At 45.4% G+C, this 20,549-nt stretch overlaps 1 protein-coding gene across 1 annotated transcript in view; it reads right to left on the reverse strand.

Annotated features, from left to right (window-relative positions):
* Nucleotides 1-7,784, reverse strand: part of Col6a6 (collagen type VI alpha 6 chain) — a 137,971-nt gene extending 130,187 nt beyond the window's left edge. The window contains exon 1 of the mRNA XM_076576972.1: nucleotides 7,645-7,784. The gene's annotated coding sequence lies outside the window, so the exon portion shown is untranslated. The remainder of the gene's footprint in view (nucleotides 1-7,644) is intronic.
* Between the last annotated feature and the right edge of the window lie 12,765 nt (nucleotides 7,785-20,549).

Genomic DNA, 20,549 nt, shown 5'->3' on the forward strand with positions numbered 1-20,549 from the left:
TAAAAGTAAGATATACAGAAGTAAGAAAAGGAAAAACCACAGAGGCAAAAGGTAGGCAGGATAATTAGTTAAGGAAAGCTGGCTAGAAATAAGCCAAGCTAAGGCCAGGTATTTATAAGTAAGAATAAGCCTCCATGTATTTATTTGGGAGCTGGATGGTGCCCCCCCCCAAAGAGCAAAGAGTGAAAAACAGCTGAGTGCTCAGGAGAAGTCTGGCCTGATGGGGGTGGAGGCTAGGAACTCATTGTTAGCAAACAGTGACCACCGCCAGTTTCACATCGGAACCACCTCACGAACAGGACAGTGTTTTGTGCTATTTCTCTAATTATGGGCTTGCAGCAAGCTCCCTTCAACTCTGAGATCATGATGAATCCTCACAGCCTCCCTCCATGTCCCATGACACAGTTTCCAAAATGCCGATGGTAATTTAGGAGCAATTCAGGACCAAGAAACCAATCAAGTAAAACAGCTTTAGCTAGGCCCAGAATTCTGTTCTCTAGTGTGGAAAGCAAGAATCCCATTCTTAATATTTGGCTCCAGTGGTATTAAAGTTATAATTATAGATAAGTATATTTAAGCTAGCTAAATTACATCATCAGCCGTGTGCACCAAAACAGAACAACAATTTCCTCACAAGCAGACCCGGACAAGAAAGTTTTGCTTTCCATTTGTGTGATAAAAACACTCTGATCAAAAACAGCTTAGAGAATGATTGGGTTTGTTTGGTTTACATTTCCAGGTCATAGTTCATCATTGAAGGAAGTCAGGGCAGGCACTGAAGCAAGAACCACGGAGGAACACTGCTTACCAGTTTGGTCACTGACTTATGCTCAGATAGCTTTCTTATACAGCCCAGCCCACCTACCTAGGGATTGGTGGTGCCTGCAGTGGACTGGGTCCTTCCACATCAATCATAAATCAAGATAACCTCTCACAGAGATGGCCTAAAGCCAATCCTATGAAGACAATTCTTCAACTGAGATCACTCTAGATTGTGTTCACATTCACAATAAAAAAAAACCCAGGATACTGAGTTATTTGGGGAGGGACTCTTAAAGCATGGAAGTGGGGAAAGGAGACAGAGGAGGTAAGGAAACCAACGTTAATATACAAGTGATCTACCACCATGTGCACCTGGAATTCTGGTCCCTGGGCCACCTGAGAAAAGTGACTAGACCAGACCTCAGGAGTTACGGGGCCTTTCCTCACCAACCTTAACCTGATGTTAGGTACAGGATTACTCCCGGTGTTCTCAGCTCCCCAGCTGTGCCCCACATGAGAAGAAGCCTGCAGAATGCATTGAACATGAACAAAGAGAGAACATGGCTGGGGCTCTGACATCATCTGCCAGCCCAGAGCAAGGCTGGACCCCGAGGTCTGAACTCTGCTTGAAAGTATGCCATCCTAGCATTCCAAATTCTAACTGCCCCCAGAGAAAATGCAGAAGTAAATGGATTACACGCTCGCCTGTACATGCTAGCTTGGGGTGAGTCGGAAGTACAAAAAGATGTTCGTGGACCATTTGTTGCTCTGTACGATTTTTTTCCTCACTAAACAATAATAACCCAATATGATGGCTTGCTACGAGCTTCAAAGTTCAGTTGTATTTGGACTCACTTAATGGAGACTTGGGGTCAGAATTTCTTGCCAAACATTAATCGAGCTGTTTGATTAGCTTATGATTTTTCAAGCCAACACAAATGCCTTTGTCAACGAATTCTGGCAAAACCGTCTGCCCTCTGAAGTTAGAGTGCATGCAGTACTAACAGCCCATCTGCACACGGTAAGTCCATATTTAACACCTCGTAAGCGAAGGAGAATTTGGAGGCCCATGTTCATTAAAACTAAACTCATTTTTATGCTCTTTCCTCTACCATTCAAACATTGGGAGAAAAAGCTTTCTCTCAGCACCAAAAGCAAAGCAGAAAATTTCCACTGACTTGTTATTTGGAACCAAAAGCAAAGCAAAAATCCTTAAGTCTTAGCATTATCTTAGCTGTTATCAAGATATCAGGCAAAGGTGAGGTTCAGAGTCAGAATGATAGACCATCTGCTTCTTGCTTGGTAAGACCAACCTTCAGCAGCAGGGCTGTGAATGGTGTTAATGTGGCCTCCTTTATCCTGCCTGAGATTCTGCATGCTAATAGACTTTTCTGTGAGATTGTACACCTTAAGGATCTTCAGAGCCTCATGGAGTTTTGCACATTACTGAATTTCCTGAGAGCATCTGCCCCAACTTTCAAGGAAACACATACTCTAGCCATCTTAACAGTTGTTTATTTACTAAATATTTATTGACTACCTACTAAGTGACAGGAACCGTGGGAAACATTAGGGATAAGGAAGGCACAGGGCATGGTTTCCTTTGGCATATGGTTTGTGTTGGCTAAACAGTATCCACGTCTGCCCCTGGGTATCTCTTCCAAATTCCCATGCCAGGGCTGTGAGCTCACTCCAAGACCAGATTTAGAAGGAGTGTGAGAAACCAGGAGAGTGACTGAGACGAAGATTATTATTTCTTCATGAGGTGTGCCTGCTAACTAGGCATCGTGTGACAAAGGATCTCTGTATCTTTGCTCTCTTTCCCTTGGAAACCTTGGGTTGCTATGGAAGATTACTTTAAAATCTTGAAAATATAGGTTCACATTATGGAATTTTTTTAATGGACTCTCGCACTTTGCACCTTGATAGATATTCTGAATGCTGCTGCTATATTTCATACGTAGGGGAGAATTTATCTATCTATCTATCTATCTATCTATCTATCTATCTATCTATCTATCTGTCTGTCTATATCTGTCTATCTGTGTATCTATCTATCTATCTATCTATCTATCTATCTATCTATCTATCTATCTATCTATCTATCCAGTGTCCCGTGTAGCTCTAGCTGTCCACAGTCTCAGTATGTAGTTGAGGTTAGCCTTGAACTCCTGATCCTCCTGCCTCTGCCTTCCAAGGGAAGGGATTTGGGGTGTTTATCACCACCCCAGCACAGAGGTTTACATTTCAACAGTCACACTCTTCTTCTGACAGTCAGAGGAGGAGCTGGGGAAGGGCTGAGAGACTCAGGAGCCTGCAGGGCTAGCATGAAGACCTGAGGTGGGATGCTTGGCCTCGGCATAAAAAGTCAGGTGCTGGGAAACAGTCTCTGTGCTGGGGAGGAAGAGATGGGGTTCCCTGAGCCCTGCTGGTCAGTCAGAGCTCAAGGTTCAATGAGAGACTTGTCTCAAAACTAGATAGAGGTTGAAGGAGACACCCAGCATCAACACATGGGGGTGGGTGGTGGACTAGAAAGGTATCTCCAGCACCACAGAACCATGCTCTACAGAATCAAAAACAGCAAACATGCTTTATTGATTTCCTTTTTTATGTGTATGAGGGTTTCAGCTGCATGTAAGTCTGTGCACCACATGTTTGCCTGGTGCCAGCAGAGGCCATATGAGGTGTCAGAGTTCCTGAAACCGGAATTACAGGCGGTTGTGAGCGACAGTGTGGGTTCTGAGAATTGAACCCAGGTCCTTTGCTAGAGCAGCCAGTGACCTTAACCACTGAGCCATCTCTCCTGCCTCTCAAGTGTGCTTTTTATAGTCACCTACCTATGGGAATGATTTGATTTCTCTGGGAAAGTTTCCTCAAACCATAAAGCTTAAGATACAAGAACCCATCTATGATGAGTTCAGTACAGACACCCCACCTTCCCCCTCCCTCTGGGCAACATCTCTTCCACGATAGCTACATGCCTTAGTGACAGGCCTTTTCTTAAGGAATCTTTATGAACTGGAACACGTCCAGGAAAAAAGCGAGATTGCACTTGGTCAGTTCCTGCTCATCACGTGTTATAGTCCACAGAGACGAATCGTTCTCTGGGGTGGTGACACCGAGTAACATTGGGTCGAACACTGACAGCTGTCCCTGTAGTTGTGTCTGCCTGGTCCTCTTCCCGCCAGCCTCCTGCCAGAGGAGCACTCGTGCTGGGCATTTTCTCCTATTTTCTCCCTCCTCCCTAAGGCCTCGATGTTCCTCAGGACAGGTGAGCAGAGCGAGGCTCCAGGAGGTCAAAGGTACTCAACGGCTCATCTGTCACTCAAAACTAGGCCACTCCCTACTGTATAAAACAAAAGTCAAAGAAGGAGAGAAAGATGCTTTGGGGGCTGGGGACATGGTTTAGTAGTCACCCGGTGAGCCTGGCAACCTGAGTTCCATCCCCAGAAAGATACTGTGGAAGGAGAGGACCGACTTCAGTAAGCTGTCTCTGTTCTCTACTTACATGCCATGGCGTGTGTATACCCCCATCCCCCCAAACACATAAAATAAATAAAATGTAATAAGAAAGTTAAAAATGCTTTATCCGGGGGCTGGAGAGATGGCTCAGAGGTTAAGAGCATTGGCTACTCCTCCAGAGGTCCTGAGTTCAATTCCCAGCAACCACATGATGGCTCATAACCATCTATAATGAGATCCAGTTCCCTCTTCTGGCATGTAGGCAGAACACTGTATATATAATAAATAAATAAATCTTTTAAAAATGCTTTATCCAACATTTAATTACCAAGAAAAAGTCATGTTTCTGCCACATATAAAAAAGAATAAATAGTCTGGGAGTGGTAGTGCACACATGTCATCCCAGCATTCAGGAGGCAGGAGGATTTCTATGAGCTTGAGGCCAGCCTAGTCTATATAGTAAGTTTCAGGTTGGCCAGAGCTACATGGTTTTTCTTTTGTTTTGGCTTTTTGAGATAAGGTTTCTCTGGCTGTCCTGGAACTAGCTTTGTAGACTGGGCTGTCTCCCAAGTGCTGGAATTAAAGGTGTGCACCACCACCACCCGGCAACCAGGCCAGGGCTACATGGTAAGACTCTGTCTCCAAACAAAAAGTCAAAACAAAACAAGAAGAATAAAGAAAAGCGTGGAAAATGTAGTAGTCATCATACTGGTTTCGTGGGACTGCCAGAGTGAGTGTTTATCATTTTCAAATGCATAATTGTTAGCTCGGACCCTGTTTATGTACCTTGGAATATCGCTAACAACATCATGTTTAGTTTTTGAGAAGTTGTGAGGCAGGGCATATTTACTGAGGGTTCAAGTGTCATTTTTAAGAGCTTTGTATTATCAGGACTATGTGGCACACAGTGCATCCAGATGAATAGGTAAAGCACCCATTTCTAGTCACAGTTCTTGTAGCCTGGTCCCTAGCTGGTGACTTAATTAGCTCATGTCAGCACTGCCACGTGAATAAATAAATTTAGTATTACAAATACTGAAACTTAAAAACACAGACTCTGAAGGGGTTGAGACAAGTCAATTGTATTTTACATTTAACAACAATATTCTTGCAAAATTATGTCACTAAAAGACTTAGCAAAACCAAAGGATTCCCTTCCTGAAGCAAAAGTTCATTTTTTTGAATGTTTAACAAAAACTTTGCAAATATCATAAAATTTGACTTCTTACGGCAGAGCATTTAAGTATATCAAACTATGAGGGGGGAACCCTTAATCCAGGTTCTCTCCTCCCTTCTTCCCTCCCTTCCTTCCTTTTACATCCCATCTGTGTGTGTGTGTGTGTGTGTGTGTGTGTGTGTGTGTGTGTGTGTGTATCTTGTGTGAACATGCCATGATATATATACATATGCAGAGATCAGAGGATACCTTGAGCGTGAAGATTTTCTCCTTCTATCTTGTAGGTCTCAGGGACAGAACTCAGGTCTCCAAGCTTGGGGCAAGTGTCTTTACCCACTGAGCCATCCCACCTCTGCATTTCTAATATTAGGAAAGGGTGGAAGGAAATGACAGTTTTTCCCAGAATGATGAGAATGTGCAAGGCTTTCTATTTCAAACCATTAAGTTTCTGGATTCTTGTGAACGTGGCCCTGACCGTGAAGACACTGAACAACAAGCATAACAGCATAACTTCATGCTGCCATACTTGGGATTTATTTAATATTAAAAACAATACCTCGAGGCTGGAGGACTGACTCAGTGAGTAAAACCTTTGGAGCACAAACCTAAGGACCTGAGTGCACATCTTCTGCATCCAAAGACACACATAATTAATTAAAAAAAAAAAAAACTGAGAGCATGTGTTCCATCCTAGCATACGAACAGGCAGATGTCAGGGGAGCAGCAAGATTCAAGATGTCCCAACAAGCACTACACGTGTTTGGCTGAACTCACTTAAAACTGAGGAGAACTAACTGTCTGAGAAGTGAAGGAGCCGGATGTGGGTTCTTGGGTCATGCGGCATCTCCAGGTAAACAAAGCACCAGTGATGCCCTGTCACACCTACAGAGCTCACAGCGGGACTATCCCACACCTCAGTGCCCCCTGTTGTGTGGAGGCAAGACTCACTCATAAGGAACCAGCTGTGCCTACACCAGAATCAGAGGCTATCTAGACGGGGAGCTATTCCAGAAGAAACCGCCAGAGCAAAGCCTTACCTAATAAACGCAAGGAAAAGTATAAAATAAAAAGCAGTGCTCATCAACTAGATAGTTTAAAGGGGCGATGCGCAGCCAGAGACGCGGCTCAGCCCTTAAGAGAGTGTTCAGCTCTTCCACAGGACTGAGTTGGTTCCCCAGCACCTGCTTTTAGCAGCTCACCAACCACTGGTCCCCATTCCAGGGGATCTGAAGCCCTCTTCTGGAGTCCCCAGTCACCAGCACTCTTAGGTGCAGCAGATTTCTATACACATGCACACACAATTAAAAATAAATAAATCTTTAAAAATTAAATGGGCGGTGTGACATCTGCACCCTGTAGCAATAAAAACCCTTAAGAAAAGCCTTCTACTGATCCACCCTGAGTCTTGGGTATTCGCTCAGGTCTTCAGCGACTCCTCAACACTATCCCAGTCTCTCTGCTGACTCCCTGGCATTCACAAAAGTTCTCTTTAAACATCTCCATACTAGAGATTTCTAAAACGGAGCCACAAGAAACCCTATCACAAGAGGCTACACGGCAAAGAACATTTCTTCCTAGTTCCAAGATTCCCTTCCTCCTCTGCCTCCTCTGGTCAGAACTACTTGCAAGGTTGAGTATGAGAGCCAGGCAGCCTGGGCTCCACTCACAGCAGAGTGTCACTGGGAATGGATTTTAAAAAGGCACACTTTGCCTGCCTCCCCTGACCCCTGCACCACCAACAAAACCCCAACGTCGTCTTTAATCGCTTTGTGTGACATGGAACGGGGGAATTTAGGAGCTGGGTACCTGCAGGCTTGGCAGTGACTTTTCCTGGGTAAGTGGCCCTATGTGCCTGCCATGCGCCAGGGCCCTGTGCCAGGCCCTGTGGCGGCTGTGGGGACACAGTATTGGGTGAGGCACTTCTCACCCCTGGAGAGCCCTGGGCGTGTGGTGGGGAACTCCCAACACAAGCAGAGAAATGACTTGTGCCTGCTGCTGAGTCTCCAACGGCCTGAGGCAGGAAAAAGGAACGGAGCCCAGGGAATGCTGCAGCTCGCTCTGTCCGGAGGGGATGAAAAACTCCAAAGAGGCGCTTTTAAGCCCTTTAAACAGAATGTTTCCTTCACCACAGTCCTCTGTAACCTCTCTCATCTGGCTGATCCCTGCCTCCCACCACTGATCATTTGTTCACTTTGTTCTGTCTCTTGCTTTCCCAAAGGATCTTGGCTCCTGGACTTACTTACCTCTGGGAAACTTCTACCCAGCCTGAGGTGGATTTGCAGAGCGCACAACCAGAGCGCACAGTCCCTGGCAGCCGCTGGAGAGCAGGCAATCCTGGAAGTGGCTCCAGGCGCAGCGGGAAAGCCTCTGGCCTCGGGGTCCCCGCGGGCTGTAGCTCTCACGCCCCTGGCTCTGCTTATGAATGTTGCTTTCCCCACCCTGGGGGTCCCCAGGGCCCAGAATGTGTCTCCAGTCTTGGGGAGGTGACAGAAGTGTGAGGGGGTGCGTGGAGGCTGGCACTATCCCTCCTGCTTCTCTGCGATGTGGACCGCCCCCCTGGGCTGCAGACCCTGGAGCAACCCGGAGGGCGGGGAAGTTGGGGCGTGCTTGGGGCTTGCCTTCACTCTCTGCGCCAGGAACTATCTCTGGGCTCCTTGCTAACCGCTGTCCCAGGAAGCTTCGCCTGTGCTCTGGAGAGTTCTTGAAGAAGTCTGGGGTCTAGCGATGTAGCCCAAGAGGCTTTGAGTGGTAGGGATTTCTCCCTTCTCCACGCGGGGCAAGCGCTGGCTAATTGAGTGCTGAAAACAGCTACCCTACTCGCTCTCTTTCTTGTGAGACCTCTGCTCCCTGTCTCCTTGCAGAGACAAACTTGGAAACAGAGCATGAGAGGCAGTCGCTGGGTGAGAACTCAAAGGGCAATTCTATCTCAAGTTTGGAGATCAGGAGAGCCGCCCAATTCCCAAAGGAATTCCAAAGGTTAAGCTAGGTGGGGGAAGCTAGGAAAAGAGGGTCCCAAACACATGAACAGCAGCTGCAAGGACAAAGGGGGACATGAGCCTGCTTCAGGAGAACTGGAATTATCTCTCAGAGCGAGCTGTGTGGTCACCTTAAGTGAAAAAAGGCATGAAGAGGTGGTGAGCTGGTGTGGGGGAGAACAGGGCTGGAATAGAAGTGGCCTAGTTCTGCCATGCGCTGCACCTGTTAGTCTCCATGCTGCCAAGTGTCCACTTCCCAGAGGGCAAGTTCAAGCTAGAAGTGGTTTGTCACAGACAATTAAGTCTCTGCCAGACTATTCACCAGCTGCAACTTTGGCCACACCCTCAACCTCACTTTTTCTTTTTCTTTTATTTTCTTTTTTGTTGTTGTTGTTAAAGTTACACTTACATATTGTAGTGGTGGAACATGACTTTCGGGAGTTGATTCTCTCCTTCTACTATATGGGTCCCAGGGAATCTAACTCAGTTCTCCAAGTTTGGCAGTTTGGCAGTGAGTGACTAATCCACTGTGCCCTTTGGCCAGGCCCTTGGCTCTTTTTTTTTTTTTTTTTTTTTTTTTTTTTTTTTTTTTTTTTTTTTTTTTGATTTTCGAGACAGGGTTTCTCTGTATAGCTTTGGAACCTATCCTGAAACTCGCTCTGTAGAGCAGGCTGGCCTTGAATTCACAGAGATCCGCCCGCCTCTGCCTCCCAAGTGCTGGGATTAAAGGCGTGTGCCACCACCGCCTGGCTGGCTTTTTCTTAATGGAACATAAAGACACATATTAATGTCCCTCATGCATGTCCTGTATCATAGACTTGGGGTTCTGTTATAGAGAGTCCACATCAGGGCAGGTGGCTTCAAAATGACGGTTCTTTACCTCCCGTGGTTTGGAGAGAGGGCAGCTGAGAGGACATTGGAATCACAAGTCAACAGTAGCAGGTCTCAAATGCTTGCTTGTACCTTAAATGATTAAAATCAAGCAGCCCATGTCCTTATATTCTTTTATGGTTATTATTTGTAACAGTGCACTTTAGAACCTGAGTACACTCCCCGACCCCAAGATCAATATGAAAGAGGAAGATTTGAGATTTCTGAATGGCAGGGTTTCTCATCAATCGCCAGCCACCCAAAGTCACTTGCGAAAATGTCCCACACACTCGAACACTGCCCATTCTGTAGTCTCCTCATAAAGAGTCCAGTGTGGCAAGAAGGCTCATGGACGTCAAGGACCTGTAACTCATTGCTCCACCAGTCAGCTGTATGGGAAGGCTTGCGGATCTCTGTGACGTATTGTTTTGAAATATCTTGATGTCAGATCTCATGCTTTGGATCTTAGGCTGTTCAAACTGATTTCACACCGGGATCCAATGGAGACCAGCATTCAAAGACCTGAGCATCTTCTCACCCATCTCAGATTAAAAAGAAGAGAAGTTCATGAGTTTTGTAGAGGAAAGCAGTTGCCTAAACTGACCCCAAGTTTTCACCATTGTGCAGCTCCTGATTTCTGGACCAATGAGACAACAGCCAGTGGTTTTCTGCTGTACTTCGGAGCCTTCTCAGGAACATCCGTGACTGGAGGGAAAGTGTGGGCGATATATGTGTTTGGCTGTACTTTTGGAGTCTACGACAACCTCATCCGACTAGAGATAAATTATATCGGAGGACAAGCTGCTCCACCATCGACAGTGTGGGACTCAAGAACCAGAGAGTTCATAAATCAGGGCTGTGGGAAAGCCAGCTACCATTAGCCTGGGATGAGCCATACTGACTTTCAAACTGTCTTCAGACCTCAACCCAGCTGGATCACCCCCCTTTAAATCCACAAGCTACCCAGATCACCTTCCCTTGGATCTTCCAGGGTCCAATCTTCTTCCCTTTCATCCCATGCAAGCCCTGCCAATTCATCCTTCATTCTGGCGAACATCTTTGTAAGCCATCTCCCTGATTAATCACTCTGCTGGCCTTAATGAGCTGAGCTGTGAGCTGTGGCTCACTGCCAATGCCTAGCATGGCAAGATAGTACTGATAGACCCGAAAAATCCTAAATTTAAATTTCAAAATAAAGTATCTATCAAACATTCATAGCTTTTGCATATCAAAGTCCAAGTCAAAAGAAAATGCCAGGTTGACCATAAGCCAGGAACTGTCTGTACATTAAATATTTTATATTAAATTAAATATAAAATTACTACAGGCCAAGCATTGTGAAGAGTAGAATCATTTTACAGTAATAACCTATCTGCACACCTACAAATGTACATGTATTGTTCCTAATGGCCTTCTTAAGCTGTAATTCATATACCATCCAGCAATTTCAATGATTTTAGTATGTTCTTAGATATATGTGGCTGTTAGAAATGCTACAACATCTCTTCTCAAAGGGAACCCCGCCCCGGTTGTCAGTCCTCAATCCTTTATCCCCCAGGCTCTTGGCTACTAGTCACCTGTTTGCTGTCTCTCAAGCATTTGCCTGTTCTGGGTATTTCAGAAAAAAGGAATCACATGTGACTATAGCTGGCATCTTGCCCTGTGTGTGCTTCAGGATTATCCCTGTTGTAGCATGGGTTGGTACTGGATTCCTTTTGTGGGCAAATACCAGCCTCTATATGGCTGTTACATCTTCAACTGGTAGACCTCTGGGACATTCCCACTTCTTTCTTAGTAAGAGCACTGCTGTAAACATGCTATATTTTCTGTCCATGATTCTGTGCCGGCATATGTTTTCTTTGCTCTTGGGAACATGCCTCGGAGGGCATTGCTGGGCTGTAGGAGATGGAAACCCTGTGGTTTCACTTTTCAGGGACACCTGGACCTTTCCCAGGGGGCTACTCATTTACCCTCCCCACTGGCAGCGTACAGGGGTTTTGATTTTGTCACCTTCTTGCTTGCTGTCACCTCCACAGTTGTTAGCTGATGTTTTAATGACAGCCATCATGGTGTGGGTTAGATTTGACTGTCTCTGGTGGTGTGGGAAACTTCCCATGCCCTATTTGGAGACTTGTCCCATTTCAGTTTCTTTTTAGGTTTATTTACTTTATCTGTGTGCTTTTCCTGCAAGTATATCTGCATACCATGTTTGTGCATGGTGCCTATGGAGGTCGGAAGAGGGTGTCAGATCCCCTGGAACTAGATTGACAGATAGTTGTGAATGACCATGTGGGTGCTGGGAACCAATGCCTGGTCCTCTGAAAGAGGAACAAGTCCTCTTAACCACGGAGCCATCTCTCCCCTCAGCCCAAACTTGGTCCACATGAATTAGGCTGTTTTTGTATTATTACGTTTAGGTGCTTCCCACACGGTTTCCACTCCTTTACATCAATGCCCATCAGTGTTTCTCCCATTATGTGCTCTTTTTACTTTCATGACAGTGTCCTTTGAAGCACATTTTCCATTTGATGGGGGACAATTATCTATTTTCTCTTTTGCTTCTTATCATTTTTATATTATGAGTAATAATCCATTGTAAAATCTGAGGTAATGAACCCTTTACACACACACAATACTTGATTGCACTTGCCTGTAATCTCAGCATTTAGGAAGTAGAAACAGGAAGAACAGAAGTTCAAGGTCATACTCAGCTAGCTACATGGTTGAGTTTAAAGCTCAAAACATAGCATACTTAAGTCAGGTATCTTACTGGGTTATTAGAATCTACTCCTTTGTTAAATACCTACTATGTGGTAAATACTAGGTACCTCGGTTCCCATGAGGACAATAAAAGAATACAATCAGATTGAATAAACTCTGCATTTGGGACCTAAGAACCAGTGTTGGAGATGGGTTAATCAGCTAATCATCGGTTTAATAAAGGGCTGTGTACACTGGAAATATGGCAGAGGCTCCAGTAAGAACACAGTGCTTGAAATAAACATTTGGAGTTGCATGAGAAAGGTAGAGAGAGGAAGGACAGTAAGACAGAATGAGACACAATTAAGGGAGCCAGTGGTGACAGGAGGGGTGTGATATACAGAGAGGTTATGGGGGTGGGGGTAGGTGACAAACTGAACGTCACGGGCAGGTGACAGGAGTCTGGACATTCCAAAGGTTTGTGATTATGGCTGTGCCTGGGCAACTCCGTCTACTGAGACAATGAGCACAGCGGGAGGGAGAGGTCTGGGGAAGAAGGTGGGAGAGAGGAGTTCTATTTTGGATGTTGTGTTTCCCATGTCTGGGAGCTGCTCAAGTGATGACGCTCAGTAGCCAGGTGCACAGGGATAGGTCCAGGCTTGGTGTAAGTCCTGAATGGGAGATGTGGATTTGGTTCATGATGACCTGGGAAACTAAAGCCACAGGTGTGTGCAGTGGTGCCTGCCGGGAGCATTCCTCCCCTCAGCACTCAGTCATTGCAGAGATACACCGAGATCTAGTCTGTGGGAGACACTGCTCCAAACCCCGGTGATACACACCAGAGAACAAAGTAAAGAAAATCACTCTGTTGGGGTTCTTGGGGGAGGGACTAGTGGTACCTTATTGGAAGGTAGGAGACATAACTGGTTTTATTCTTCTGTAGAGCTAGGGACTAAGGCCCACAGCTCTGGAAGGCTTTAAATAGACATGGGAGGTAAGCTCCGGAGACAGCTGGAGCCGAAGAGGTGTAGGCAGTGAGAACAGTCCATGCGAAGACCCTGTGTGTGGCAGGAGCATCTCTGTGCACTGGGGAAAAAAGAGAAGGCCACCGTGGCTGAAGCAGGACAGTGATGAGGCAGATAGGAGGACATGACGTCAGGCAGGTGGCGGATGAGAGGAGGTAGGTTGTGGTGAGAAATGGAGGTTTGAGACAGAGTGACATGGTGTGACTTCTGTTAATGATGATGTTTTTAAGACGAAGATAACAGAATCCTGGGACTAGCTGACATTTAAGGGATGAAGAGAAGAGGGCAGAAGGGAGGTTGGTGGAGGTCAAATACAGGTCATTTAAGGATGACCATAGAACTTAAGACTCCAGCACAGACAACTCGTGATGAAGGAATGGCCAGGGGAGGAGGGACCAGGAAACAGCCTAGCCCAGAGATCTCTGTCGGACAGCTTGTAGAAAGAGTTTTACAGCCAGAAGTTGGGAAACAGGGAGAGATCTAGGGCAGTCTTATATTGACTATGCATGGGATGCTCAAGTGATACCGGAAAGCCAAAGGTGAGGTGAATTTGGACCACTCACCACAGGAGATTGACTCCCACCTGCCACTAACCCTCATTAAGATAGAGGTGACATGACACTTAATCACTGTCAACTTGACCAGATTTAGTCACCCTGGAAACACCTCTGGATATGCCCAAAGTGAGTTCCCAGAAAGGTTTAACAGAACAGGAAGACCCACCCTGAACAGACCAGAGTCCCAGACTGAATAAAAAGGAGAAAACCAGCTGAACACCAGCCTTTGTCCCTCTGTGCTCCTGACTGGATGCAATGTCACCAGCCACCTCAGCCTCCTGCCACCTCAGCCACAACAAACCCCTTCTTCCCGAGGTGGCTTTGGTCAGATATTTTGTCATGGCAGCACAGAGTAACTAATCCAGACAGGCTGGAGCTCCTGTTGTGGGCGGGAAGGTGCAGAGGTCAGCTGGGAAACAAGCAGGGCCGTGGAGTTGCTTCCCTATTCACTCACAGAAACGGCAAGAAGCCAGAGACACTGAGTCAAATTTCCTCACTGGGTGATTTATTCCACTGGTATAATTTATGAGTGGTCAATTCACTTTCAAAGGCCATTAGGGAGTAATTATGTTCAATAGGAAATTTCTAAATTCCCTTCTTAAGGCTGGATGGCAAGTACTCCATAGTTAAAGAAACAGAAAGCAAGAATAACCCAGGAGAGGGTAGGATTTCTCAGACCTTCCATCACAGAACCTTGCTGTAATCAACCCAGCTTTAACACTCCGGGATGGCTAAGGGAGGGAACTGGACTCTGAACACTGACCCCTGGATTTACTTTGTTCATGGCAACTTTCCCTTGTTGATGCTGCTGTTGGCCTCAGATACATCACCTTAACCATTTGGACTCAAGAGGGGACTCAAAAACTTTCCCTTGACTTAATTTCTGAGTCATCACAAAGTACTAGAAAGCCCTGTCTGAAGAGCCAGGGTGATAATAAAGAAATAATGAGTTGCCTCCATGTCGTAGGTATGTTTTACAGATAAAATAGGCAGGCTCACGTACATGTGCACGCGCATGTGTGTGCACACAAACACACACCAAGAAGGCCATCCAACACAGCTGCTAACTTGGAACTCAGAATGAAGCAGGAAGCCAACATGGCAGTAAGAAACAAAGCATGCTGGCATGCAAGGCATGCATGGTGGATTGAACTTCCAAAGAAAGGTGCAATTTCTCAGTCTCTCTCGTTTTGTACAATACAGCTAAACAGTTTTACTGTCTCCTGTGTGCTCGGCACAGAGACTGTCTTCTCCCCCCCCCCCCCCCCACTCCCACACAAAAGCAGAACCCAAGACAAGGAGTTGTGTGCAGGCATTCAGTACCTCTAGGGGAGAAGAGAAGAGAGATAATAAAAGCCAAGGCGGCCAGCACAGGATGTGTGACCAAGAGACCACCGGTCAGTGGACAGCTGGAGCTCAGCCCCGCTGGGGAATGCTGGGAAACGGCAGAGCATGCTCCAGCTCTGCTTCTCTGCCAAGTCCTGGTGTGCTTTTGGCTGAGAGCTCAGAAGGTTGAACTCTCTGGCACTCGGTGTGGCCAGCCCTGGGAGCAGGCAGCCGAGTCTGCAGATATGGGATCCAGTTTGGAGAGGAGAGGCGGGAAAGGGGCACGGTGACAACATCTGCTGGAGATAATGTTCCAGTCTGTGTGCCTGGACAAGCCCCTGGGGCTATGGAACGGCCAAACAGCAAGGGAAATAATGACCCAATTGAGGTCCACGTTCCCGGGACCTAGCAGAATGCAAACTCCTCTTGAGGTTGTAAGCAGGGAAGCTCAGAGCAAACCGTGTGTCACTCAGTGTTGTTGACCCTGCTGGTCCCCTGGTGTTCACGATGGAGGCAGGCCAACACTTACCTACCCTTGTAAAGCACTTACAGCTGTATTTGAGGGAAATGGGGATGGCAGAAGGATCCCTCTGCTGGTCAGAGAAGCTGAGCCGTGTGCATAGGGTTGGCCGCGGGTTAACTGTGTTAAAATAAAAGCCAAACATGAGCTGACAATGAACTCAATTAAAAATTGTTGAAAAATACATCAAAAGCTGGTTTAGAATGTGATTAACCTTAATCTGACAAGTGCCGTTTTTCTGGATAAATCTTCAATGATTTGATATTTTGATCGAGTATCTAATTCACATTACAAGTCCCTCTGACTCAGAAGTTACAGAAAATCTATGAGGAAAGTTTAAACACTAATGTGAGTGCCTTAGTTGTATGTATTTTCTTTTCACAAAGAGGCAGGTTAATCTCATAGACTGCAATTTTCTAAGTTTTCCTAGTGCTTACACAGAAGAAATTGACATTTAAAAGTTAACTCAGGCGATCATCTCTTCGAGGCTCCTGCTCCCTGGTTTACACGTGGTCTTCCTCTTCCTCGGTGTTCACAGGGTCTTCTTCCCTTCGCCCTGTGCCCCCATCTCCTCTTCTAAAAGGACTGCTGGATCAGAGCTCACCCTAAGGACCCCATTTTAATTTTTACTTCATTTTTTTAAAAACAACCTCTCACAACGTAGCCCTGGCTACCTCTGTAGACCAGGTTGGCCTCAAAACCACAGAGATCCACCTGCCTCTGCCTCCCAAGTGCTGGGATTAAAGGCATACAACACCATAATCACCTCATTTTTGCTTCTCTTAGTTTTTTTTTTCTTTCAGCTTAATTGAAGAGTCATTGACATATAAAATTATATACATTTTAAGCATATAGTATGATTTGGTGTATGTATGTATTGAGAAATGATTATTACAGTCAAGCTAACTAATTCATGAATCACTTCAAATAGGTATCCTTTTGTGTGAGAATGCTTAAGATCATTCTTCTGTGTATAAAATTCCATGTCTAAAATGCAGTACCGTTAGCTGTACCTGCCATGCTATTTACTTGCTGAGTCGTATTCATATTACAATTCTTTGTTCATTCTGACCTACATCTCACCTTCCTCAGTCCCCAGTGATCACCATTCCACTCTACTTCCAAGTTTGACATTTACCCCCACACTCCACCTATAAACGATACCATATGTCTTTCTCAAATTTATTTTTCTTAGTGTAGTACAAAGCACCAACAAGTTGGAGCTTATTGTGATTCTGAGGTTCTCAGGGATTTGTAAGGAAGTCCCTTGGTAAAATGCGTGGCACTCTTTGGAGGCAATTTTTTTTCTTTTTTATGTGTGTAAGTATTTTGCCTGCTTCTGTGTTTATGTGCCAAGTACATGCCTGGCCCCTGCAGAGGCCAGAAGGGGGGCACCAGATATCCTGGAACTGGAATTACAAATGGTTATGAGCTACCATGTGGGTGCTAGGAATGAAGCCCAGATCCTCTGGAAGAGCAGCCAGTGCTCTTAACTATGGACCCAGACCACTTGGAGGCAAAATTTATTTGAGTATCTTCGATCGCTTTCTAAATATTTATTATTTTAAGCTAAGGCGTGTTATGCCTCTACAACAAGTACAGATACCACATTTTTTGAGAGTATGGTTTCACACTGAAATAATGAAACTTCAATAGATTAACTTAGATATGAAATCCCTGGGCTGTGTGACCTCTCATGGAGGCATACATGTGCTGTGTAAGCATTCTTTAAGAAACTAGAGGACCCCCATGACACAGGCTTTAGGAAGCACAATGAACAGCACAGGAAATCTCCCCCCGCCACCAACTTCCTGATCACACCACTCTGCAGCCATTCCTGAAGCATGAAAAAGAAAAATATTGAGTCTGGAGAGAAGTGTGTTGTGATGAGCACATGGTCATAAGAGCTCAGATAAGGGTCATTAGACTTGTGAGATTTTCCCAGAAAGTCAGTGGTGGAAGCCCTGCCCTGAAGAAGCTCTCCTCCATCATCTGCTCGGCAGAGGAGATGGGGTTATCTGAACTGCCTGAGCTAAATTCCAGGCTTCCAAGGAAACAACAAATCTCTATTGCTGAAATAATCACAAGTTAGTCAGGATTTCTGAAGGATGTGATTCATCCACTTAATAACCAGCCAGAGTCTTTTGGTGGGGAGGGTCTGTGCATGCGCTTGCTAGGCAGTACTCTACTGCTGAGCTAACCCCAGCCCTTCTAATGGCTTTCACTGGTCTCTACAATAGACTGGAGTGAACTAAGGAGGAAAACTGAGACCTGAAACTCAATGAATATTATTATAGGACTGAGGTTAAGTTATAGTGATCAATGTTTCTCCAATCAGCCATTTTCTCTAAGAAAGATTATTGACTCTCTCTCTCTCTCTCTCTCTCTCTCTCTCTCTCTCTCTCTCTCTCTCTCTCTCTCTCTCTCTGTGTGTGTGTGTGTGTGTGTATGTGTGTGTGTTATGTGTGTACATCTCAGGTTTTAATTATTTCAGGAAAATCCTTTTACATAATGTGCATGGTAATGTGCATGGTTCTGCTCCACACAAGAATATCCCAGTCCCACAAAACTCAGCGCATCTTGAATGCTTTTTCCATTCTACGACTTCTCCTGTTAGCCTTGTTATTGGCATTGGATGCAGAATTCTTCCTACAACCTGCTCTCTAAAAACTTTGAAGATGTTCAGAGATGCTTGGTTCATCACCCATATCCTGGGACTCCTGGTGGAGAAGCAACAGGTGTAGGTACACACATGGACACTCCATGGATAGATGTATATGTGTGTTCTTACAAACTGCTGAGGCTGCAGGTTCCGAGGAAGAAAAACAGAATTCTTGTATGAAGCCATTGCAGAAGTAATGGCCATTTATGAGATGGTTTCCTAAGGCCTGAGACACTCCTTCAATGGATCCAAGATGGAAAGCTTCATTTCCTAGGACCCGAGCTTCCCTAACTGTTCACAAGTAGCGAGCTAGAGTATTCTCGCTAGCACCACTTGAGAACGGAGCTGAGTATGCTTGCTATGACTTCCCTCCTGCACACCCATGGGGCGGAAGTGGTGCATCTTCATTTTCTTTGCTGAAATCATGGCCTCACATGACTGCTGAACTGAGGTGAGAATCATCTAGAAATAAGTCCTATTCCTAGGACACTATCCTGAAGTATGTCTCTATTTCTTGATATTAATGTCTAGGACAGTTTCTGTTGTTTCTGTGTAGATGAATTTCTAAATGGTCTTATTAAATAAAAAACACGGAGCCAGATATAGGGGTGAAAACCTGAGATGTCAGGGAAATAGGGAGAGCCACAGCTAACCTTACCTCACCAACTCTGCAGCTTCCAAAAGCGAGCTACTTCCTGTCTACCCATGCCTATATGCCTTGCTATTCTGCCATCTGATTTGCTCTCTCTGTCCAGCTACATCACTTCCTCTTCCTGCCCAGCTCTGTCACTTCCTGTCTGTCTGTATAGACCTCCAGACCTCCATGGTTAACTGGTGTTGAAATTTAAGGTGTGTGCCACCATGCCTGGCTCTGTTCCCAGTGCGGCCTTGAACTCACAGAGATCCAGACAGATCCCTGCCTGCCAAGTGATAGGATTTAAGGCGTGTGCTACTATTGTCTGACTTATACATAGTAGCTGGCTTTTTCCTCTAATCTCCAGGCAAATTTTATTGGGAGACACAGTATACTGGGGGACACAATACATCACCACACTGCTGTGGCTAATATTCTTTCCCTGGGGGAAACAGAAACTTACTCCTTCCTCCATCTGCTCCAATGACACACCAAGGTGTGATTCCACCAAAGTTCAAGTTCATTCAGGGAAAGCAATGAATTTATTAGGTCTTCTTGCAGATCAATGGATGAGGAGTTCAGGGCAAGGGCATGGATGACCGCAAAACAGCCACACTGAAGTCCACACCCAGTGTGGATAGTGATTTTTTCCCTTGGCTGTGTAGATGGCTCTGCCTGCCCTAATCCTTCCCTACCTGTATCATCCAGCCTTTCCCAGAGAACTTGAGGCCACATGCAGTTAGGGCAGAATTGCATCCAGCTGGTTGGGAGGGCCAGCTTGATACTCAGGGGTTGGGTATCAAGGGCCTCCCCACACCCTTGTTCCAAGAAAATAAAGTCACAGGCCAGCAAGCCCAGCTGCAATGACCTCTGGCCAGAAGGCTCAGCCAAGTTTGGCTCCGAGGGTAGTCCAGACCACTATGGGAAGGTGAGGGAGCCCGAAGCTCCCACTGACGTCTTTGAGGAAAAGTACTGCTCCACAGAGGAGACTATTACTTGGCCATCAGTGATGCATAGCATGGTATATTTTCCATTTTCTAATACTGGAACATTCTCTCTACTTGTGTCCAAACTCATAAATGATACTTTTTATAAACTTCAAATTTATCTAGTCTCTTTTTTTTTTTCCACTTTAAGTAATACAGTCTGGAAGAGGCAAGAAAGGCCACCACAGTTGGTGACAGAGCAAAGATCTGGGCTTTCTCCATGTCACTTGCCATCCTGGGAAGCTTTCCTGTAAGTTATCTATAATGGATTTCCTACTGGGAAATTACTTGACTTTCCATTATCAAGTACATGCCCTAGAAAGATACAGATTTAGCTATCATTTTTCTGATTTTGATCAAATATTTTATATAAGCCAATATATTTAAAATATTATTTCAACTTGAAAACATACAAATAAATAGAAACATTTTACAATCATGTTTATACTAAGTTTTCAAATTCTGGCATGCTTTATTGTGTTTTAAAAATTACCTTAACTGATTCATAAAACCATAAGCCTGTATGTAAGACTCTGTTACAGGATGGCATAAGATAATGTGATAGTGAGCATCATTAGCTTGGCAAGTCTAGAGTCTCCTAGGAGACAACTCTTTGAACATGTTTGTGAGGAGTGTCTAGGTTAGGTTGATGTGGGAAGACCCACCTTAGACATGTATGGCCCCATTCTTGGACTGGGGTCTTGGAAAGAACAGGAAGGAGAATGTTAACTGAGCATGCGCATTGGTCCTGCTCTGCTTTCTGACTTGGGACGCAGCGTGAGCAGCTGCCTCAAGCTCCCTATGCTATGCTTTCCCGGCCACGTGACTGCAGCCTCCCACTGTGGGCCAAGATCAGCCTTAGACTAGCTAACGGCTCTCGTTTCCTTCCTTGT

Source organism: Peromyscus maniculatus, chromosome 7 (assembly GCF_049852395.1).
Source record: "Peromyscus maniculatus bairdii isolate BWxNUB_F1_BW_parent chromosome 7, HU_Pman_BW_mat_3.1, whole genome shotgun sequence".
Lineage (NCBI taxonomy): Eukaryota > Metazoa > Chordata > Mammalia > Rodentia > Cricetidae > Peromyscus > Peromyscus maniculatus.